The following is a 24,636-nucleotide window of genomic DNA, read 5'->3' on the forward strand; positions in this document are numbered from 1 at the left end:
AGAAGATGGAGCTGGAGAAAGCAGACCTAGATCCTGGTGGCTGTAACTGGCGATAGGTAGATATGAATATTTTAAGGGATTCTATAAGGGTAGATTGGGGTTTTTTTTTTTTTTTTTTTTTTTTTTGTATATTGGATATAATTGTATTGTATGGAGGGTTTGTAGATTGAAAATTCAATATATAAACCTGCATGAAAAGGCTTTGGAGTAGTGCTTGTGTGGGGTGGTAGTGGAAAGAAACACGTTGGGGTGGACATATCCACCTTGGACAGAAACAGCAGGGCAGGTGGAGTGAACCGCCTGGGAAAGAAATTCCCAGGAGAGGGCGACTTGGACCAAGTGACAGAGTCCCTGTGCTAGGCTCCATACTAGAGCGGTGTCCCAGAAGTGAGACCACAGGGGGTCCATAAAGGAATAAGCCATTCTTTTATTATTTACTACAACAAAAAGTTTATTATGAATTTAAATTGTTCTGAAAAAAATCTACGGATCCATTCTGATATTTCAAAAATAGTTCCAAAACGGAGTGTGGGGAGGGGTGATAAAAGGAATGCCTGCTAAAATATGTAGGATAAATAGCTAAATTATGTAAGATCTTGTCAACTCCCAGTAAAGCAATGATTATAAGCAAGGATCACCAATGTCGGCTGGGACCATCAGGGGAAGGATGTTAAGCAGGATAATCACATGACCTTCAAAGGCCACCCTAAAATATTTATTAATGATAATGATGATATGTGTTCTATAATGAGGAGATCTGGCAGATTCTTTCTTAGACGAGTAATTAAGTTTAGTACAACCGTGAATGAGCCAAAATAACATCATCTCCCAACATGTATCCTTGGGAAGGCCACATTGTATCTTTGGGAAGGACACAATGTATCACTGGGAAGGATACATTGTGTCCTTGGGAACGGTACATTGTGTCCTTGGGAAGGGTACATTGTATCCTTGGGAAGGGTACATTGTGTCCTTGGGAAGGGTACATTGTATCCTTGGGAAGGACACATGGCCCTAAGAACATGGGGTGTTCTATCAAATAGATAGCAGAAAGCATCATCGAGATAAAGAAAACCAAGAAACAGGGTCCGGGCAGATGTCTTACTTGGGAAACACTTACTACACAACCATGAAGACATGTGTTCAATCCCTTGCGTGCCATAAAAACCCAGACACAGCTGTGTGTGGTTCATGACTCCAGGTCCTGGGAAGGAAGAGACACTTGGATCCATGGAGTCACACCTGATACTGAGGTTGCCCTTTGGACTCTACACACTTACTCACACAGAAAAGGGACACACCCCTGCACATACACATGAACTTGCACACGCATACACATATACCCATAGAAAGAGAAGAGGCAGAGACAGACAGACTGAGAAGCTCATGAGCAGTTATTCCATCAGAAACCCGGTTTGCATTTCAAACAGTGTCAACAGTAAGTTGCCATGGGCGCTGCAAAGAGGCATGAAGTCCAAAAGCAATGTACCACTCTTCCCTGCATTTGTCGGGAGGAAGCTGAACAAGGTTAGATCACGGCCTCAATAGACGCTTTGCTACTGGGATGTTTCCTCGCTACTGGGGTTATTTAGGAGAGTATCCTTAATCTCATGTTATATATGCTAGGACATCTGGGAAGATGGGTACAATGCCTTCAAACTATAAATAAAAAAGGAGGAAAAAAGGGAAGAAAGAGAGAAATAAAAGGACAGAAGAAAGGGAGGGAAGAAGGAGGGGGCTGACTGCAGAGGGGGCAATGAGAACTGAACATGCTTCAGGGAAGGTGGCAGACAGGATGCACTTGAGTTGCTGTTTCAAGCCCAGGGCGAGAGTGAGATTTGTCTGACTCTCCACAACCATGTGTTAACACCCCTTAAAGCACATAACCACACTCAGCTCCCTCCAGCCATCTAGAGCTATTGATTTTCACAAGGGCTTGAGGCAACTGGTATTGACAAGATGAGCCCCTCAAGACCTGTGTCTAGTTTGTGTTTTTACTGGTGTGAAAAAACACCAAAGGGAAGAAAAGGGTTATTTCAGCTTATGTTCTCAGGCCAAGCTCCCTCAGGGAGGCTAGTCAGGGCAAAGTCAAGGCAAGAACCTGGGGGCAAGAACTGAAGCAGAGACCATGAAGAGATGTTCCTTAACTGGCTTGCTCCTGGCTGCCTTCTTTGCACCCAGGGTCCCCTGCCCAGGGATAAGACTGGTGATCAATGGGGGAAATGTATAATATACATTTTATATAATGTATCACAGTTTATATATTATATGGTGTATTTCATAATTACATAATGAAATTTAATATTTATTATTGTAGTGTTTTTTCTATTAAGGTTATCAGTATGTTATTTTGTCTATGATTTCTTATTTCATTTTAAATTTCATTATTTTATTTTTAATTAGCGTGCAACTTAAGAGGGTTTTGTGGCCTTTTCATACACCATGAGTGTAGGCTGATCACAAACACACACTTGCTCTGCAGCAAAGTCCTCCTTGGCCGGTCCTCCTCACAGTCTCACTCTCCACTCTCACTAGATCTTGCACAAACATTCCCTCATCCAAAGAGAGCCCAGCAGGGAGCAGCAGGAGCTGGCAAGCCTCTGATACTCCCGCAGCTGACCTTTGCCAGGCTTTATTTTGGCCATTGGGACACAGGCCCTCAGAACTGTTGGCCTGCAGTGGAAGCCCTCTCTGACTGTGTCCCTCTTTGCCTCTGTCTTGTCCTGTAATTCATCTGAGAGTAGGAGAAAACACCAGGTCAGTTCCACAGCTGAGACAGACCTTTCCTCCTGATATAAAAATCTAACCTTTGAGGCAAAATTCGACAGCAGCCATATTTGTAGATTTTTGAGACCGAATTCGACACTGTGGTGAGTCGAGCCTGGTTGTCTCCCTGCTTCTCTTAGGTGGCACAGCTAGACATAATAGGAGAGCATTTCCCTTTTGTTTACCTTCCTCTTAAGGGATTTAATTTCATTACTACAATATATGGCCAAATAGCTCCTCTGTTTGTCCTCATAATGAAGGCTAAAGGGAAAGACTGTTAATTCAGAAGTAGAACTTTGCAGAAGCTTAGGCAGGGTTTAACTTCGGAACGCGCTCCCCTGTGTCCAGATCGGTCAATGGCTGCTCAGTATCTACCCTAGAGAGACTGTGAGCCAGAATTACTACTGTTCACAACACTGACTTCCAGATCCTAGAAGGAAGAACCTGTAAAACTGAACAGAGAAAAGTTCTGTTTACGGGGAAAGTCTTCATTGAAGGTCTATCAGAGTATTCCAAATTCTCGGGGCTGGAGAGAGGGCTCAGTCATTAAGAGTATTTGTTGCTTTGGCAGATGACCTGGGTTCCATTCCCAGCACCCGAATGGTGGCTCACATTACCTGTATCTGCAGTTTCAGAAGATCCACCATCTGCTGTGTGTGCCCAGAGGCATGTATACGGCACATATGCACAGGTAAAATACTAATACAGCTAAATTAAAATAATTAATTGTTAAGTATTAGAAATTGTAAGCTCAGGTTTAATCTTCAAATTTATGTCCCTAAATTGCAGACATGATAATAGTCCGTGTTGCTATGTTTCCACTATGAGAACCATCTAAAATAAAATTGTATTTTATGAAAACATACTCAACTAAGTGCTATGCAATAAAAATGTATCCAACTTACTCGGGTGAAAAGTCTACAAAACAAAGGTAGTACAATGTTAGGGTCATAGAGATCTTATTCTTTACTAACTTTTTTTTTTAAGAACTTTTTGTATGTGATACAGGACTGGACTAGTAGCTACAAGGGAGGAAGTTTTGAGATTAAGCCTGAAGGTGCCTTGGGCTAGGGAAAGGGCAGGGGAGTTAGAGACAGAAGCAGAGAGATTAGAAGGTAAAGAAACCATGGTTCTGGGGGAGGGGTTAGTGGATTAGGAGAAAGTAGTTTAAAAAACTGAGTCTTGAGTTTTAATCTGAGAAAATGTAGGTGGGAATGTTTCCTGGGACTAAGGAGACTGAGACAAAAAGAGAAGTCTATGTATGAAGAGAACAAAGAAAGGCAGTAAATCCATTCAGTAAGTGAGGTGGGAACCTCTTCCGGACACTGCATCAGATGAACGGCGCGAGAGTTTTCAAAGTGACCAGTGCCCGCCTTCCAACCCATCCCAACCGGAAACAGTTAGTACTGAACATTTCCATCTCTAAATCTCCTACTCCAGTGAATATGAGAATTGTTAAGTAATGAGCGAAACCAGATAACGCACTGATGGGCAGATCCTGAGGGATGACGGGGAAGGAGAAAGGCTCATGACCTGGTGCTGCGTGTCGGGGCAGCGGACCGTGAGAGATCGCACTCGAAAGCCTCCCTGTCTGGAATAGGTCTGGCTTGTTTGCGTTGACCTTCGCGTCTTTAACCTTTGTGATAGCCCTTATCTCTGCAGAAAAGTTTCTGTTCCACCAAAGTCCAGCCACCAGGCCTGGACCAACCCCATCTCCAAAGTCTCCAAGGCCACATGATAAGAGTAGACACAGCATTGTCTACTTTTGGCTTTGGGGGGATTTTTTTTTTTTTTTTTTTTTTTTTTTTTTGGTTTTGTTTGTCTTTCTTACTGGTTTTCTTTCCTTTTTAAGTTTGTTTTGATTTTCATATTTTGGTTTTTGTTTTTACTTTCTTTTGAGGGAGAAAGAACAAAGTTGTTTGGAAAGAATCTGCATTTGGAGAGAGGAAAGAATATAATAAATATATTGTGTGAAAACTATTTTAATAAATTTTTTTAAATCAAGGTAGATGCCTCCTAAAGAATGACAACTGAGGTTGACTCTGACCTTTGCACCCATGTTCACACACATACACACTCACACTCTCTCTCTCTCACACACACACACAAACACACATTCACACACACACATACAAACACACACACAAACATACACACACATACACACATATTTACACACACTCACACACACATACACACATATTCACACACCACAAAATATCCTAAAAAGATGGATAGTGTGTATGTGCATCCAGGGGATGTGGAGACTATTCTAGAGGGTTTTAAGAGGGTGGGTGATGGTGTGACTAACTTCACTTTGGAAAGACTGCATTGGAAGGAAGAGACTCAGTAGCATATGGTAGTAGAAAATGGACTGAGTTAAAACACTTAGAACGCAGAATCACTAGGACTTGAGTGAGTTGATGAAACTGTAAAAGATAAAGAACTCGAAACCTCCCTCATGTTTCCTCCTTTCTTGTTCAGGAACTTGGGGAGACTCACCAAGTGAGAACAGGTTCTGAGGCTGAGAGTGTGGATTTCACTGTGGGCATCCTGAGGTTTAGTTGACTGTGGGTTAGCTATATGATGGGGTGTCCCTTAAGTGTGTGTATGTGTGTGTGTCTGTGTGTCTGTTTGTGTCTGTGTTTGTGTGTGTGTCGGCATGTGTGTATCTATGTTTGTGTCTGTGTGTGTATCTATGTGTGTGTCTCTGTGTGTGTCTGTGTGTGTGTCTGTCTGTGTGTGTATCTATGTGTGTGTCTGTGTGTGTTTGTGTGTCTGTCTATCTGTGTGTATCTATCTATGTGTGTATCTGTGTGTGTTTGTGTGTCTGTCTATCTGTGTGTAACTATGTGTGTGTCTGTGTGTGTTTGTGTGTCTGTCTATCTGTGTGTATCTATGTGCGTGTCTGTCTGTCTGTCTGTGTGTATATATGTGTGTATATATATATATATATATCTGTGTTTCTGTGTGTCTGTGTGTTTGTATGTGTGTGTTATTTATGATGCCTAATAACTTTTCATCTGAAGCTCTCTAGATCAGCAGAGTTTCACAAGCAGCCAGATCTGGAGGAAGCAGGATCAGCACCAAGATGGTCCAAGCACATGACCTTGAGCTTATTTGCTTCTAAAAATACAAACCTGAACAGGAACCTAGCAAATGCCTGTAGGTCCCTGGTGCAATATCACAGGGGGAATGGTACTCAATTTATGTTCATCTCCCTGAGGACCAAAAACAGGAACTGATCTATCACAGGAGCATCTAATAACTTCAGGCAAAGGCTCCTTTAATAAGGTTTTAAAATCTGGAATGAGTTTCATGTGATTGGGGTAGACTCTTCTTGCTTCAAGAATTTTCATGTCATAATATTCCTCCTATCAAGTATTTTAAGTATAACTACTCTTCATAAGCAGAAGGTTCTAGGTGCCTTTTGGGCAGACTTATTCTTTTTTTTTTTTTTTTTTTTTTAATGTGATACTCAGCCAGAATTTCTAACATTTAAAAAGAACAGAGTCAAAAGGCCAAAATCATTTCTTTTCTTTTCAGTAAAACAACTGAACTGCATCTCCTGCCTAAAAAGGCATAATTCCATAGATTCCTGACTAAAGATCTTTTATAAGATCTTTGGTTCAGCCTGGTGCCACCGCACACCCAGAAAATAGGCTCCTTCCCTCAAGACACACTGGGGTTGTAGAAAAGCAACCTCTGCAATCTAAGCCTTCATGTCCTTTGAAAAGGAACTGTATTCACATTTATTCATCCCCATCAGCAGAACTTGTTTGTAAGAGCATATTTAAAAAGCTGTTACAGTGTGAAGATGTTCATTCTTCCCCCCACCACCCTCCCCCACCACCCTTCCCCCACCACCCTCTCCCACCACCCTCCACCACCCTTCCCCCACCACCCTCTCCCACCACCCTTCCCCCACCACCCTCCCCTACCACCCTTCCCCCACCACCCTCCCCCACACTCCCCAGCCCCACCATAGGCTCCTGCTAATTTCTTGGTCTCTGGCTGGTCATACCTTTTGGAGAAACTTTTTTTAAAAGTGCCTCTCAACCTCCTTAATGCTGTGACGCTTTAATATAGTCAGTTCCTCATATTGTGGTGACCTCTGATCAAAATTATTTTCATTGCTATTGGATACCTGTAATTTTACTACTGTCATGAATCATAATGTAAGTAGCTGTGTTTTCCAATGGTCTTAGGAGTCCCCTGTGAAAGGGTCATTTGACCCCAAAGGTTGCAGAACCACTGCTTTGAAGGTGCTGGCTATTTGGAGGAAGTGGACAACCAGGGACATGGCTTTGAAAGTTAAGTTTGATCCAGTGTTTGCTCCTTGGTCTCTCCTTCCTGAAACATGAAGAGAAAGGCCCTCTTTTGTACCACATGCTCTGGAAACGGAGATGGTCAACCACACCATGGGACCAAAATCCATTGGGCCACAGCCAGAAGCTGTGGCTCTAGTCCAGCATAAGCCTTCCCTCCTTTTAGGTTTTGCCAGATATTTTGCCATTTAGGTGAGAAAAAAAAAAAAAAAAACACACACAAAGGCTTAAAGCCCAAGAGCATTCATCCCCCATTTTCATTATCTCAGGGAAAGCACTCAAGGGCTTCTCTTAAACAGAGCTGGATCCAGGCAGGTCTCAGATCATGGCAAAGGTTAACCCCTGAAGATCTCTTTCACCTCTATGTTAGCGTTGGGTCCCCATCCCCGGCACTGTACAGGGACATTTTCTGGGACCATCTTTACACCAAGGACAGGTCTTGACCACCACATCTTCTGTAAAGGTGATTTTATAAACAACAATCTCAGCTCCACATGCATCCCTTCAAATCTAGGATGCTCAAACCTGTCTAGTCTAGCATCCACTTAATGGTAGCTATGATTCTCATGGTCAGCAGCTAAAGAACCATGTTACTATGGAATACTAACTCCATGGGGGTTTTTCAGTGAATTTGAGTCTAAATGATTCTCTTAGTCAGGGTTTTTATTCCTGCACAAACATCATGACCAAGAAGCAAGTTGGGGAAGAAAGGGTTTATTCAGTTCACACTTCCACATTGCTGTTCATCACCAAAGGAAGTCAGGACTGGAACTCAAGCAGGTCAGGAAGCAGGAGCTGATGCAGAGGCCATGGAGAGATGTTACTTACTGACTTGCTCCCCCTGGCTTGCTCAGCCTGCTTTCTTATAGAACCCAGGTCTACCAGCCCAGTGATGGCACCACCCACAATGGGCTGGGCCCTCCCCCCTTGATCACTAATTGAGAAAATGCCTTACAGCTGGATCTCTTGGAGGCATTTCCTCAACTGAGGCTCCTTTCTCTGTGATGACTCCATCTTGTGTCAAGTTGACACAGAACCAGCCAGAACAATGATTGTGCTATTCATCATAGCACATGCATATGTACATAGCATTTCTTCACCCTTTGGATACTTTCATGTGTTCATAGCAAGAGAATGAATGGCCTGGCAACTCACGTAAGCACTGCAGCCACCTGGGACCATTTATATAAATGGCCTTAGCTCCCACGCAGAGCAATAAAATATTAAATCGTGGTGGGTAGGGTTACTCCAGGAATCTGACTTCTGGCTGTTAGTCGGTGTTCAAATCCATTGAATTAGAGGTTTATTTGAATCTAAAGTTTCTGGGGTCTGAAGGAAATGGACTCAAGACTTCAACATTTTCAGGAAAAATTCACTAGTTGCATACATGGACTATTTCCCCTAATGGATGGGTCAATGTACCTTTCACAACAGCTGCAGACCTCACCAGACACAAAACCCAAGTGTATTTCCACATTTCCACTGCATTATTTTTCATTAATTTATGGAGTTGAGTTAGAGAGAATCTAACAGAGACACAAAGTTTAAAATAAATAGCTCACTGAAACTATAGTCAATAGGTCACCAAACTCTCTAGGAAACAAAAGGAAATTGATTTTATTGGTTCATCAATTAGTAAGTAGTCATTTAATTTCAGCTCACAAAAGCATCTCTGTGCCGACTAGTTTATGCCAAGTTGACACAAGCTATACACATGGAAGAGAAGGGAACCTCGGTTGAGAAAATGCCTCTATAAGACTGAGCTGTAGGTAAGTCTGTAGGACAGTGGTTCTTCACCTATGAGTTACAATCCCTAAGGGTCTCAAATCAGATATCCTGCATATCAGATACTTACATTATAATTCAAAACAGTCTCAAAATTACAGTTATAAAGAAAGTATCAACAAAGTAATTTTATGGTTGAGGGTCACCACAACATGAAGAACTGTATTAAAAGTCTTGCAGCATTAAGAAGGTTGAAAACCACAGGTGCAGGGCAGTTTTCAAATTAGTGATTTATGGGGGAAGAGCCCAGCCTATGGTGGTGGCCATCCCTGGGCTGGTGGTCCCAAGTTCTAAAAGAAAGCAGGCTGAGCAAGCCATGAGAAGAAATCCAGTAAGCAGCATCCCTCCATGGCTTCTGCAACTGCTCCTGCATTCATGTTCCTGTCCTGACTTGTTCAGTAATAAACAACAACGTGAAAGCATAAGTCGAATAAACCCTTCCCTCCCCATATTGCTTTTGGTCATGGTGTTTCATCACAGCAATAGTAACCCTAATAATACCATCTCATTACTATGGTAACTTATCCCTGGACATCCGTGTCCAGAAGTTGCTTGAGAGATGAAGCTTTATAAGTTTTTTAATTAGCTTTCTGATTATTTGACATGTTCTATTCTGTCTTTCTCTATAGAAACAACTAGTTATTGGGAATTGAGAAAAGGTTTGAGGCTGTACCACATAAAAACAAGCATCACATACAATAACTTGATACCTAATGCTTGGTACCTCCTAATTAGATTCTTTCTGGGGAAAGCACAAAGTTACCACTGTTGTTCTTAGTGTGTGTTTGAGAGTGCCACCACAGTAAACTAGTCTTCATGCTGAATCCTCACACAAATAAGACATAGTGTTCTAAATAATAAAACCCCTCCGTGATTTGGGGTGTCTCAGTCAGACTCGGAGTCTAGTTAACGTGGGTGTATGTAATAATAATGTCTGTGTATGTAGAGGTCAGCTCTAGCTGAAAAATACAAAATGAGCTGGATATACTTAAGCCATCCAAACTGAATTAGTGGTCAGTGGACTCCATAAAAACTTTTACTATGAGGCTTTGGAGCAATCACAGTTGTCACGTGCTGTTGGGGACCTCGGTCCCTTCAGTTCCACTGAAGTCAGCTCCGTTGGCTTTGTCCTTTTCTACCCTCCTGATTTCAGCGGGCACTTTCCTTCCATCCTGTTCTGTCGCCATTTCTTATTTATCTTTCTCATGACAAATATATCTCAGAGGCAGAAACCGCATAAAAATGGGAGAACCACCACCCAGATGAAAACCAAGCGCAGGTGAGGTCGTAGACAGAAAAATGACAAGTTCTTAAATATTTTTTTATTTAATGGATCCCAGTTATTTGAGTAGATGTAGTATTGGTGTGCGGCTGTGTCATGGAGTTAAATACCACTCTGTGCTCTTTAACCTTGAGAGGGAGGAATGTGAAGTCTATGAGGAGACTAATGCCTGAAGGAGAGTTGCAGCTAGAAAGGCAGGGAGGTCTGCACATATAAGAAAGTGACCGTTACAAGAGCTGTGCTTTACATGCTAGACAGTCAGGAGCCAAGAAATGTGGAGGAAAACCAAGTAAAGACAGCAATACACAAAAACCAGGCAGGGTCAGGAGAGTCTGTATACGCTTATTAAAATTCCAAAGGGTCGACTCCAGTGAGGTATTTTGAAAACTCCTTTTACCATAGCCCATGAAACAACCTGTAAAACAGCCCCCAGATAGAATTATTTGTAAACTACTATGGTAGTAAGCTTGTTTTGAATTGCTTAACCCTGAATTGAATTTCCCAGGTTCCTGCCAAATTACTCTAACTCTCACTATCATTCACACTGTCATACATTTCCCCATTTTATTGTTACTATGTAGAAGATAATAGTAACATTTACTTAAAGTTTGCTTTCAAGGCTCTGAAACATTTTTAACTACAACTTCAAATAAAATGTATTTTTTAATTCTGGTTGAGCATCTTTAATATTGTTTGATTTCAAAACATAATTAAAGTAGTAAAAAAAGTTCTAAAATAGAAAAAACTTAGCAGACTAGAAAGGCGTGTGTGTGTGTGTGTGTGTGTGTGTGTGTGTGTGTGTGTGTGTGTGTAGGTATGATATGCCACATCACATTTGTGGAAGTCAGAGGAAAACTTGCAGAACTTCAATCTCTCCTTCTACCACATAGGACCCAGGAATCAATCAGGTCTGCTGCTCGGTAGCAAACACCTTCACCTACTGACTCATCTCTCTGGCTAAGATATCATTATTTACTTTCAATTTAAATAAGCTGCCTATGTTTAGATGATAATGATATGGCATACATATAGAAAATAATTAGTAATTAGTAATAAACACTTTTAAGTTTTATACTCTTCAATTCCCGAGTTTCATTTCTAAGAATTTATAGTAAGAGAGATTGAATAATACCTGAATATTTAATGAGAAATTTAACCTATGCTACCGTATAAAGTTATAAGTTATTATTTCACATATTATTAGTGATTATTTGTGATGACATGACAAAAGACATATTTTTTAAAAAGTAGTTTAGAAAGCAGTTAATTTAACACCATTTCTAGAGGTGAGAGGGTAACCACCCAGGACAGGACCATGCTTTCATTGTCATCCAAAGAGAAAAGGGACATTGCTTTACTGGATTGTAAAATACACCAGATGACAGTTGTCAGGATGGAGATGAGTCAGTCCTGATGAATAAGATCAACTTTGAAGATACACATCCTTGCACTCTGTAGTTTGGAAGGCCATAAATGGGTCTGGGCTCGTCTGAAACTAAATGGCTTTGCTAGTTCTTCAACTGTCGCCGTCCTGGAAAGAAAACTCTTCATCTTCAAAATTAGCCCCAATTGAGATGCTGCCCAGAACACTAAAGGAGCTTGATGATCTTGTCTAAAATAAACCAGAAAAGAAAGAATAGATAACCCAGTTGAGCAACGTCTTTTTTTATTTTCAGACTTGATGCAAGATTTATTGACTATGATTTGGTAGGGTACAGGAGAGCACTGTGGAAGCCTTCAGGGATGCAGGGTTCTCCACTTGTCCAGAGGACCACGACTGGGGATATATGTGACACCACAGCTATCAGGAATGAGCCGTTTCTCAGCAACCATGTCTTCAAACTCATCTGCATTAAACTTGGTGAAGCCTCACTTCTTTGAGATATGGGTCTTCTGGCGCCCAGGGAACTTGGACTTGGCTCTACGCAGAGCCTCAATCACGTGTTTCTTATTCTGCAGCTTGGTTCAGATGGACATGATGACCTGGCCAACGTGAACCCTGGTCACTGTGCCCTGGGGCTTCTCAAAGGCACCACGCATACCTGTCTGGAGCCTGTCAGCCCCAGCACAAGACAGCATCTTGTTGATACAGATGACATGGAAAGGGTGGAGCCTCACCCGGATATGAAAGCCATCCTTGCCACAACTCTTTACCATGTATTTGTTGGTACAAATACGAGCAGCCTCCAGTGCTTCAGAAGAGAGTTGTTCATATTCATCTGACACCATGTGGCCACAAAGTGGGAATTCATTCATTTTCGCTTTCTTCCGTCCCAAGTCAAAGATTCAGATCTTAGCATCAGGGACACCACGGCAGAAACGAGACTTTGGGTTATGGCTTGTTCCTACAATATCGTTAACACCGGGCGGGGCGGCGGCCCGTGATGACAATAGGATCGTCGGTGGCAAGCCGGAGTAAAAGAGCGAGCAATGTCTTAATATGCCAAATGGCTCTTTCTACTCAGACTGATTCTGCCTCCCAGGGTTAAACATCACAACCTCTCACATAACAAAGAATCCAGATTTTTTCCAAAAGGACCAAAGCTCAGAACTGGAAAATCAGCAGTAGCTGGTATTTGTTCCAAAAAGAAAGAAAGCAAATGTCTGTGATTTGAACTGGTTGACATGTCTGGGTGCAAATAGCTCAAGCAACTCCTGACGGCCTAGGTTAGAAACAACCCGGCACCAAGAACTGTACAAAAGACTGACAGATAGACTGACACCTCTCCCCCCTCTAGGTGGGGCTTGGGACCAGTGCGCACCCCTGCACTCCTGAATCCTTTCTTCCCAGCTTCCTCTCTCCTTGAAGAAAGTACAGCATGCCAAGACCTCCAAGACAGACAATGGACACCTTAGAAGTCTGAGACTCTTCCTGGAGACTATGATGACGAAACTCTTGTCAGCCAGTTGACAAGAAAATCCCTGTCGGTGAAAAAACTGTCCGTGGCCTTCTCAAAAAAGGACTGGATGGATTTCAAATAAGAGTAAATTGCTGGGACACTAAGAAGATCCTGCTTTAAAAAAAAAAAGTAGAAGAAAAAGGAAGTTTCTCAACAAACATTATTGACAGCTGTCAACTGGCTACAGAAAATGTTGGGAATATTATTCAAATAAGGAGAAAGTATTTTGCTGTTCAAATTGATCCTGTCTATACCTCCTGGGGGGAGGTGTGTCTTAGTCAGGATTTCTATTGCTGCACAAACATCATGACCAAGAAGCAAGTTGGGGAGGAAAGGATTTATTCAGCTTATACTTCCACATTGCTGTTCATCACCAAAGGAAGTCAGGATTGGAACCCAAGCAGGTCAGGAAGCAGGAGCTGATGCAGAGGCCATGGAGGGATGTTACTTACTGGCTTGCTTCCCCTGGCTTGCTCAGCTTGCTTTCTTACAGAACCCAGGTCTACCAGCCCAGGGATGGCTCCACCCACAATGGGCTGGGTCAGGGATGGCACCACCCACAATGGGCTGGGCCAGGGATGGCTCCACCCACAATGGGCTGGGCCCTCCCCCCTTGATCACTAGTTGAGAAAATGCCTTACAGCTGATCTCATGGAGGCATTTCCTCAACTGAGGCTCCTTTCTCTGTGATGACTCCAGCATGTGTCAAGGTGACACAGTACCAGCCAGCACAGGGGGTATATTCACTCATGATACAGTGGTGGACTAAGCCACACAATTGAAAAGTTGTGTAGACGTTTTACCAAAAGCTAAATTTTAAAATACTGTGGAAGGCTCTAGTATCATATTTAAGTAAAGCATTGCACGGCTTCTCCTGGGAAGATGTAAGAAAACATATATTGGCTTTAGACGCAGCACTTTCAACAAACCAAAGTGAAGATGCCCCCTAAGTCAAGGCTGGTGAACCAATGAATTCAACTGGAGTTATTTCTTAGAGCAGGGGTGTGGAGTAATCTGTAGGGATGTGGACTACCTTAAAGGCAATAATGCTACCAAGGAAAATGTCTCCTACCTACACGTGACCATTAACTAATCATATATTCTTAGAGGGGATGGGTCTCATATACCTAATTCTGACTACCTAATAATACCTATGCTGACTAGAGAGCAACCCCATCTTCGGTGGCTTAGGTACTACTTCAGGGGAATGTTAGTAATTCTAATCTTGTGATGTCTTATGGAAGTGGCCACAGTTGCTCTTATCTCAAGACTGACCATTCCTGGAGAACAGAGTTCTACAACAGGGAATATATGAGTATGATACACTTCACAACACAATGCTTTTAATTGTGTAAGTGATATATGCTAAGAAGTTAGATGTCACACTAGTGTTATCACCCAAATATCAAAACAATATTTGTAGATTTTTATTAAAATGGTGTTATTAAAGGATTCAATATGTTTGATTAGCAATAGGCTATATCAATCAGTTAAAAGACAATAGCCAGACAACTTTGCTGCAGGGCTTCAAGAAGACTTTTAAAATGTGACATAAAACACCATAAATGAACAAATTCTGGAACTGGATATTTAAGTGAGAATGATAGTGTATTCATTTTTAGTGTAATTTAGTGTCCTTGGAGGTAGCCAAGGCTGTCCTACAGAGAATCCTAAGAACAAACTGTCTTTGGGAACACGTCTTTCCCATGGGGGAAGCTTACATAAGAACCCATCTGAACATCTTGATGAAATACTCCCCTTTAAAATGTAGCCTTGCATTTAAAATTTTCATTTATACTACTTCTGTATCTTCAAAAAGACTGTGTATGTGCGTGTATGCACTGTGTCTGTGTGTGTGTGTGTGTGTGTGTGTGTGTGTGTGTGTGTGTGTCCAATGTGGACATATGTAGAGGGTAAAAGTTGATCTTAGAATGTCTTTCTTCAATCACTTCTCTGTCTTGCATTTTGGGACTTTGTCTTCTACTAGGTGGGTTGAATAAGAATGGCCCCATAGGCTCATATATCTGAATACTTAGTCACCAGACATTGGCCTTATTTGAGACGGAGGATTAGGTGTGGCCTTATTGGAGTAGTTGTGGCCTTGGTAGAGGAAGTGAGTCATTGAGGGTGGGCTTAAGGCACAGTCTCTGTCTCTCTCTCTCTCTCTCTCTCTCTCTCTCTCTCTCTCTCTCTCTCTCTCCCTCTACTTTTACAAATGTGAAAGTCACAGATACTATTTCCGTGTCTGTCTCTGTGCTGTCATTCTCTCTGCCATGATGAAAACAGACTGAACCGCTGAAACCATAGACAATCCCAGCTAAATGCTTCCGTTTGTAGAGTTGCTTCACTCATAGTGTCTCTCCACAGCCACAGAACCGTAACAGTGAGCCAGAGGTTCAGTGCTTTGGGTGGACTGGCCACCCTAGGACCCGGGGCTCCCCAGTTCTGTGCTCACAGGTGTGGCCAGCTTTATGTATTGCTACGGGTTTCTGAACTCAGGTGTTCAATGGTGGACTAAAGGACTTTACCCATTGAGCCATCTCCTTATCCCTGACACCATATTTTTAAACGGGTCAGAAAATGGAAGGAGAAAAGAAGGCTGGGCAGGGCATACATCTCTAACTCCAGCATGCCGGAGGCAGGGGTTAGGTGATGTCTATGAGTTTGAAGCCAGCCTGAAAGTCCCAGGCCACTCGTAGTTACACGGTGAGACTGCCTCAGAAAATATTTTAAGGAAAAAACATATTCAGAACAAAATCAGAAAATAATACCCTACTTTTCCAAAACTGGTTTAAGCATTAATATCACCAAGTATTTTTTGAGAAGACTTTTTATGTTGGGAAAATTTATATGTTCAAATGATATTTCATAAAATAGCCAACTATGTCCAGGATTTTAAATGTTGCTGTATTGTCAATTGGAGGTAAATTTCAACTAATGGTGTCAGCATCACTGAGGGAAATCAATGGTTGCCTGCTTCAGTGATGAGAAAAATTCGAAGCAAAACCAGAGTGGAATCTATGGCGGATTGATTGCTAGCCTAGAATGCACACGGTCCCGAATTCAATCCCCAGAATTACCTCAAGAAGTAAAGACCAACGGCATAAGTCACACACAGTGAAATACCACCTTTCACGAAACCATATTAGCAAAACTTTACAAATATTTCAGTTCTGTGGCGTACAGTAGCAATCAGCTCAGCAAGATATGCCCAGTGGTACAATAATGACACTAACATCTCAGTGGTAACCAAGGGCTGAGTGGTTGGTCTGAAGGTTGTTCCATAGGGTCGGACACCTACATGGTACTGTAAACCCAGCTTAGAATCCTCAGCCAAAGAGACCGTAGACACTGGGGAGAAAGGACTGTTACCATTCTTCCAAACTGATCCAGTGCTGACTGCCTTCTAAATAGCTGTCCTCACACCCATGGAGTAGTGCAGCTCTCAAAGACTTGTCCTTTTGCAATAGACAGATGTTAATACAGAGCGCTGACCAAAGTCCTGAGACTAGACCGGAGTGTAGATCTGTAACAACCCCACACACAAGGCTTGAGGAAGCATCACTGAAGAGAGGTAAGTAAGACGTGCTGAGTCAGGGCAGCAATGGCATACCCATGAACTCTCAGCAGCTGAGGCTTCCTGAACAAGGCCGTACCAGTCAACACGGATGAGGGCCCTTGAAATAGGGAGATGGTCCTGGGTTTTGGGGGTGTGTCTATTTCAAAAGAGGAGGCAGGAAAATCAGAATCACATCTAGAAATGGCTTTAAAAACTCCGAAAGTAGAATATGTGAAGTGAAATTTATTTAAAAAAAAAAAACAAATATTTCTAGTAGTGAAAATCATTGCTAAAAATATTTTAACATGAATTCATCTGAAAAAAAAATAATGTTGGGCAGTAAAGAATTAGATGGATGTATCTGGAATGCTTTTAGTTAAATTAGCTCTCAGCCTTTCTAATACTGCAACCCTTTAATACAGTTCCTCATGTTGTAGTGACCCCAATAATCTTTGCTAATACTTCATAGCTACAATTTCACTACTTAGGAATTGTAATGTAAACATCTGTGTTTTCCAATAGTCTTAGGTGACTCCTGTGAAAGGGTCTTTCATTCCCCAAGGGGGTTGTGACCCACAGGTTGAGAGCCACTGGTTTAGATGATGCTGAAAAGCAGGTAAAGTAAGATTTCACGTAGGACAGAAAAATACACATAGGTAAGAAAGCCATGGGAAAAGGTAAGAAAAGTAGTTAAGATATAGCACAGTATTAACCACACAGGGTCACAGGGAAGATGACTCTACACAGGAATTGCAGAAGGCGTCAGGGCTGATGGCAATACCCTGGGATTTAGACTAGAATTGTATCTCTTACTCTTTGTGCTGATCACGTGACTGGAATTGTAGCTCTTACTCTTTGTGCTGATCACGTGACTGGAATTTGTATCTCTTTCCTTACTCTTTGTGCTGAACATTTGTGTTTTATTTATTCTCTCAGTTGGTTATACGGTGCAGCTTGTACTTTGTAAAAGGCAGCGACTAACACAGTGGAGATAAAAGGACTGCCTAAGGCGCATGCGCATGCTGGTACGGCTGTGGTTGGTGCTCATTTTGCCTTAGATTTACTCTGCAGGATTCTAAAGGGGCTGTCGTACACACACACGGACTGCAATCTGCAGGATTCTAGGAGGTGTGTTTTAGACATGCATGAACAGTAGGAACACCACTACCAAACCGCTGAACTCCATAAATTTAGCGGTAAATAACGTGGATGAGTTCAGAGAGTTGCGGGCTCCAGGTTGTTGACGTTCTTCTTTACCCTTTCCTCACACAGACATTGCTGTTCATCCCAGGATTCCTGTCATGCCTCATGGTCCTCTGCAAACGGCTTTTATACGGACAATCGTTGTAAGTTTAATTCCAATGTCTGATATGTAATTTTAAGTTTAATTTAACCAATAAATTCAGATTGACACAAAAAGTGATCAGACATTTAAAAGACGTAGTATTATATCTGTCCTCCAAAGAAAGCATGCACTGTGCTAATCCTTAGCTGGATAAAACCTACTAATTATCCTTATACAACTTTTTTCAAAGGCAATAGAAATTTATTTTAAGTCTACATTGGGAGTTTAGTGTTTCTATAACACTTTGTATGAAAGATGTCACTGTTAAATGTATCAAAGAGTTTAATTCTCCTTTTGAAGTGTTGCTTGGCTAGTCTCACGCCTACTGAAGGAACTGAGGCAGGAGAGTCATGAATTGCTTTGTGAGTGGTGTGAGCACACAGGTGAGGCCGAGTAAGCAGAGCCAACAGGTGGTGAGCCAGGACCTGGGCTTGTGTCAAAGCCTTATGTGGCCCAGAGGAGACCCTTGAGGAAATCACATCCAGGCCAGGAACTGAAGCTGGTCTGTGGCCATGGGCTCCAGAACCAATGTGAAGTCGGGAGGGCCAAATTTACTCTAGCAAAGATCCTCACGCCTATCAGGAAGCTACCCGATGCAAACAACCCCTGGGCTCTGTGCTTGGTGAAGACAAAATGAAGCCAGATTAAATTCTGGGTTGGAGAACTGAGGATTCTCGTAGAGGTGGTTGCAGATCTAAGGCAGGTCCTTCAGGTGGGTCCTGCGGAGTGCATCCCCCAGGCCTGCCTCTTCATCCACCAGCATTGTATCAAAGTCACAAGCTGGTGGCGAACACGGTGTCCTTCGTTGCCCCTGTGGACTTTCAGAAGCACATTTGCTTCTGAAATTTACTGTGGCCGCCCGGAATGTGTAAGGAGGAAGAACGTCAAGGAGGGCCAGGGTGGGGCAGAGCCAGTGGTGATGAGGAAGAAGATTGAACTCAAACCACCCTGGGATGCAATTATCTAGTCTCCCAGTTGGCTAATAAAACAGGATTAAAGAAGAGACCTGCTGTTCAACTAGCTACCATGAAGGACAGACGGTATTAACTTCTGTCTCTTTTAGTACATGGGGTTGGACCTAGACTACTGTTTGTAACCACGCTGATTGGGCTTTTTATGGTTAGAGCTTCATTTAACGACAATGTTTTACAGAAGCCCAGAGCACACATTTCTGACTCTACAGTAACCCGAGACGGGAAGAGGCCAAACTTTAGACCCAAGTGAAGCACTTAAATTCAAGCACCTTGACTTGATCATTGGCGAGTTGTTCCCATTAGATTAGTCACATAGTTCCTCTCTGGTTTTCAGTGAGTTTGAAATGGAGCCAATAATTCCCACTGCACATGACTATTGTGAATAGTGTGTGTGTGTATGTGTGTGCACACTAGTGTTTGTGCATAAATCACTGGCACAGATACCTGGATACATCTAGACTCAGGGAAATGAAAGCTGTGACCCCTATTGTCAGAAAAATCATTAAGTCCCATAATTACTTTACTTCATTTGCAAGTTAAGCTCATAGCAAGCCTCATTTGATCGCTGTTCTAAGGCCAGCTCTCTATATATGGTGCCTGGCAATTGGTATAATGCTTCTGTCTCCTGTTTCTTTAGTGACTTTGAAGATGAAAACTGAGGACTGAAAGCCACAGGCATGACCTGTATGCTGCTACAAATCCTGAGGATGTCACTTTCTACTCATTCAGAACCAGAAGCCTCTGACTTTTCTTTCTGGTCTGGATACTCAGATATGTGTATATGTATTTGTTTACACTACACACATGCATACACACACACACATACACAAATGTATACACACACATGCACACACACATACACACAACATACAAACATATACACATCACACACATACAAACACACCACACACACACACACACATACATATACACATATACATGAGAGAGAGACATGGCTGAAAGACAGAGATATGCAGAAGGAGATACGTAGACAGGAGATGAGTGTGTACATATGCCCAGTTCCTGGCTAACCACCTGTTGACTCTACTTGCCTGGCTTCACCTGTGCACCCAACCGATGTCAAAGAAATTATGTAGTCCAGGCTGGCCTCAAATCAATGATTCTCCTGCCTCAAGCCCTTCAGTATATCCCAATTTCATCACTAACAGAAAAACGCCAGCTTGCATCCATATCAGAGAACTGACCCCTGGTCTCTCTCCAGTGTCACAACCAGAGATGCTAATAACTATTCTAAACAGGGCAACTCCTTTTAATTTTTTTGTATGTAATTAGATATGTTATTTAATGCTGAAGGAAAACTATAATAATTATTTTCTAATAAAAAATAATAATATGCTCCCTGAAAGCTTGAAGATTGGGTACATAATGAAATGTAAATATCTTTTTAACATACATACTTTATCTCATAGAAATGATAACCAAAGAAAGATAATCTGAAAGACAAACTTTATTTTCACAAAACATAATGTGTAGATATTTTTCTGATTAAGTCTATGTGTTTATACGGATCACATAGTTATGCCCATATAGAATATGGTTTGCTGGTATAATCAATCCCCTAAGTAAATGTTTCACTTCATTTTCACCTAGGGAGCTCTTGAGAATTACAAACATGCTTCACACGCCTGAATTCTCAAGTTCTGGGTCCCTGGTCTACTTCTCTTCGGTTGCAAAATTCTGGGCTATCTACCTTCTCCAAGCCTTGGTTTCTCCTCATGCTTGATGAGGATGATATTTTCACCTTTCATACAAGAAAGAATAGGTTGAGATGATAGATTTTTTTAAAAAATTACACAATCCACAAAGGGATGTTCAGATCCAAAACCACATTCAAAATAAAAAGCAGAGATTCAATATGTCTGTACTCCCAGCACTCAGAAGTTGAGACTGGAGGATTGCAAAATCTAAAATTACATAGTTAGAACAGGTTTTCTATCAACGTCATTGATAGGTCCTTGTCAAAGTTGTCTCACAGCTTTGGTGAAGGACATTGAGAAAAATGTTGAATGGGCCATTGATCATTGATTATTGTTCACAAACCACAGCAAAGACAGCAAATCATAATGTTAAGATCACATATTGGGACTGAAGTTGTGTCTTGGGTGGTAGAATGCTTGCCTACCATTCACAAGGCCCTGGATTTAACTTTTAGTCTGGGTTCAAACCCTGGCACTCCAATTTCATAACTTTATATAACCATAAGAGAGCGACTTGACTTTCTTAAGTTAATGTGACTTGTTGATCCCCCAGAAGGCAAAAACAAAAACAAATGAAACAAACTATCCAATCATCAATTTTGGTAACAACTCTTTCATAAAGCTGCTATGAGATATGAGTTAATATAAATGCTTAAGACAATACGTGGCATAAGCTATTATTACCTCTGAGTGTTTTGGGGAGGGGGTTGCTGTGTGTTTTGTTATTGTTATTTATTTTGTTTGTTTCATTTTGTTTTTGCCATCTGGGACATTAAGGAGTAATATTGTAGAGATGTGGTCTCAAGTTCCTTTGTCCCAAACACTTTAAACAGGATATCTTTTCAGATAATTGCTGCCCACTCAGTGTTAATGATGTGGGTTTCGAGAACAGATTCTAGATGGCATTCATTACAGATTCCTGTGAAATCTAATCAACAGAATTATTTTCTTGTGGCTTCATAAGGTTGAATTCTATTCACTTAGGGAGTACTTGGTGTGTGGGTGGGGGGAGGTGTTATAAACTTTACAAACTAGAGCAAAACTGAAACTTAGCATCTAATTTACAGAAATTCAATGTGGAGAAGGTGCTCAGCTCTCTGTAGTAGCCATCAAGGCCTCCTTGGTGACTTACAAGTATCTTGAGTGCCAAGTGGAAGGAAGACACCAGACCCATAAGATCATACCATTCGAAGGCAAGATGTCTCATGGGCCAGCTGCCTCTTTCAAATTAGGCAGATCAATTTTAATGTGAGTTGCTCTAGGGAAATCTGGGGTATCTGGGCCATCTTGGGTTCCCTCACAGGGTTCCTCGGTCAGTGAACTGCTCTTGGATGCCTGTATTGCGCTCACCAAGTGATCAATTGATTACTCTTAGTGTTAATAGATAATTAACTTGTTCATTGCTGACGAGCTCTTGGAGATGTGTGGAGACTGTTCACAGACGAAGGAGCATGAAGTGAGAGCTAAGCCACAACAATATAGTTGTAGACTTTGAAGGTTTTAGTTGGAAGTGGGTATTGTTTGCTCACAAGTCTAATGTATAGATTCTGTCTTATTCCCATGGGCTTGAGTTTTTCTTAATTTATTATTTCATACAAGTATAAAATGTATAAAATTTCAATCATATCCATTTTCAATTTCCTTCCTAGGCTCCCACCCACCCTCTCAAAGTATCATTCTGTCAATTTCATGTTCTTGCTCCATGTAGTTTTGATAGCACTTGTGGTTTTCTAGACAGGTTCTACTAGCTTCGGCTGGTCCCAAGGTACTATGCTAAGGATGACCTTGAACTTCTGGTCCTCCTGCCTCACCTACAAGCATGAAGTCGGACTAGTTACGAGTATCAATATGCCTGGTTTATGTGGTACTGGAGACTGAGCCCAGAGCTTTGTACATCCAAGACAAACACTCCACTAATCTAGCTGAGACCTTCGCCCTGTGGGAGACTTGAACCAAAATCATCTGTTTTCTTTTAGATAGTATGAAATGTCAGTACCAAGGAATTGCCTCCCACCCGCTGTCCCAATGATAGATAAAGACATAACTCTTCATTTGAACTAACCCTTCATTTCAAGTGACCTTGTCTTCACTTACAATCCAGTGACTGTCCCCCAACCTCATCTGTGACCCTTTAAAGGATTCTCTAGTCACTCAACGAGCAGTTCAGGCACAAGACTCACTCCATACTAAACATAGCTTTCTACAAAGCGACTCATTCAAAACTCTTGGACAGAAACATTTTGTAGAGGTTTTTCCTCTCTCGGTGGAAAAGTCCTAGAAGCTGTTTTCTGAGTTCTCCTGTGCTGCGTATGAAGATCACGAGGCAAACGGAAGAAAAGCCATTTGCTGGCATTTCTATGAGTGCGAGTACAGAGTCGCCCAGATGTGTGTTCTCTCTGCCAACAGCTCTGCTGCTCTCAGAAGAAAAGCAACTAGATAAGCTGACCCCTCGGAGGAGCTGGTGTGACCCTCCTTCCCACTGCCACACATGAGGGCAGCTTAATATCGCCCAGTGCCTCACATGGATGCCTTTGGGTATGGCAAACAGTGAGATTACACAAGCCTGTTAGCGGGCAGTTCCAACAGGGTGGAAGCTGGTCGAGGCCTGAGCTCACTGTGATTCTCCACAACCGTCTTGTATAGAAATGGAGAAAGATGGGCAGCTCTGAGGTTTGTTTAGAGTGAATCAGAAGGACATGGTGACAGGGCTCACACAGGGAGGGAATGAAAGATGACTTCAAGATGATGCCTGTTCTTTAGCCTTGACCTCTGATGCTGTGGAAGATGAGACAGGAAGTAATCTGTTGTGGAGTGGGTGGGGAAGATAATTCTGTGTGTCCTGATGAATGTTTGTCAGGAGGTATGCTGTCAATGAAAAAAGAAATTCTTATCTGGATCCCACAATAGGTTCTGTAACCTCTCTGACCATGGGACCCACTCCCTGATCCTCCCCAAGAAGGCTGGGCCATTCATTACCCAAGTAAGGACTGGGAAGACTGTGTAGACCACCCTTCTTTACTGCCCTTCCTTCTCAGGAGCCAGACCCCCTTGCAAGAAGCAAACTCTACACTGTCTCAATGCCATCATGTAGGGGCACTTTGGGTATTTAACACCGTCTGGACCTGGCTATCTAATAACAATAGCTGTCTAATTCAGAAAGTGAATGTTACACGTTCCTGTAAATGTACTGCACATGCCAGTGTCTGCTCCACTCATTATAATATGATACTTTGGTGACTCATGTGCATTCTGCTCTGGGTTTGGATATCTTCCCTCAAAGGTTTGTATTAGAAACGGAATCCCCAAATACATGTAGATGACCTTTGAAGGCAAGGCCTTCAGGAGATAATCAGGTTAGATGACATCATAAAGGTGAAGCCTTATGATGTCATCCTCTCTGACTCACCATGAGGATACTTTCTACCACATCATGCTCTAGCAAGGAGGACCTCTCTGAATGCCCACATCATGTCCAGGACCACCTATAGCATATAGAACTCTGAAGTAAATCCTATTCTTCATGTATTTACATGGTCTTAGGCATTTTGTAATAGCAGCTGAAATGAAATATGGCAGCTCATTTTTTTCAGAGAAGAAAAAAAAAACAAAAGCTATTTACTAGATCTTGTCTAAGTCTGAAAGTGGGAGTGACAAACAGTCTGTTTATGACTCTAGAACCCTGTGCTACCCCATTTTTTTCCTATTAAATGTACCATTTAGGTATTATGTAGATAGAATTTCTGCAAAGAGAACATTAAAATGGGCTAAATGGCATTTCTACTGTAGCAATAATTAATAAGTATTATATTTTTGCTATTTATTTTTGATATTTTTGCTATTTCTCCTCAGATACAGTAGTTTATTAAAAGGGGCAACTCCGCAAGGAAAGGGTCAAGTAAAGAGAGTGGCTTGGTGTTTGTTTATTTATTTAAGTATTTCCATTTGGTATGTGGACAATATGGCCCGTGCTTTAGCAATT

General features: G+C 41.9%; 1 protein-coding gene and 1 pseudogene across 2 annotated transcripts in view; both read right to left on the reverse strand.

Moving 5' to 3' along the window:
- The window catches only part of PDE11A (phosphodiesterase 11A), a gene marked incomplete at both ends in the record, with an annotated part of 323,910 nt that overhangs the window by 280,111 nt on the left and 19,163 nt on the right, over positions 1–24,636 (reverse strand). The window lies entirely within an intron of this gene.
- Positions 11,899–17,930, reverse strand: LOC308428765 (large ribosomal subunit protein uL16-like; annotated as a pseudogene). The gene is made up of 4 exons: positions 17,878–17,930; positions 16,675–16,777; positions 12,462–12,595; positions 11,899–12,353 (listed from the first exon to the last, which is right to left on the reverse strand). The product of its transcript is annotated as a large ribosomal subunit protein uL16-like (transcript).

This window comes from Micromys minutus, assembly GCF_963924665.1.
Source record: "Micromys minutus genome assembly, chromosome: 13".
In the NCBI taxonomy this organism is placed as follows: domain Eukaryota; kingdom Metazoa; phylum Chordata; class Mammalia; order Rodentia; family Muridae; genus Micromys; species Micromys minutus.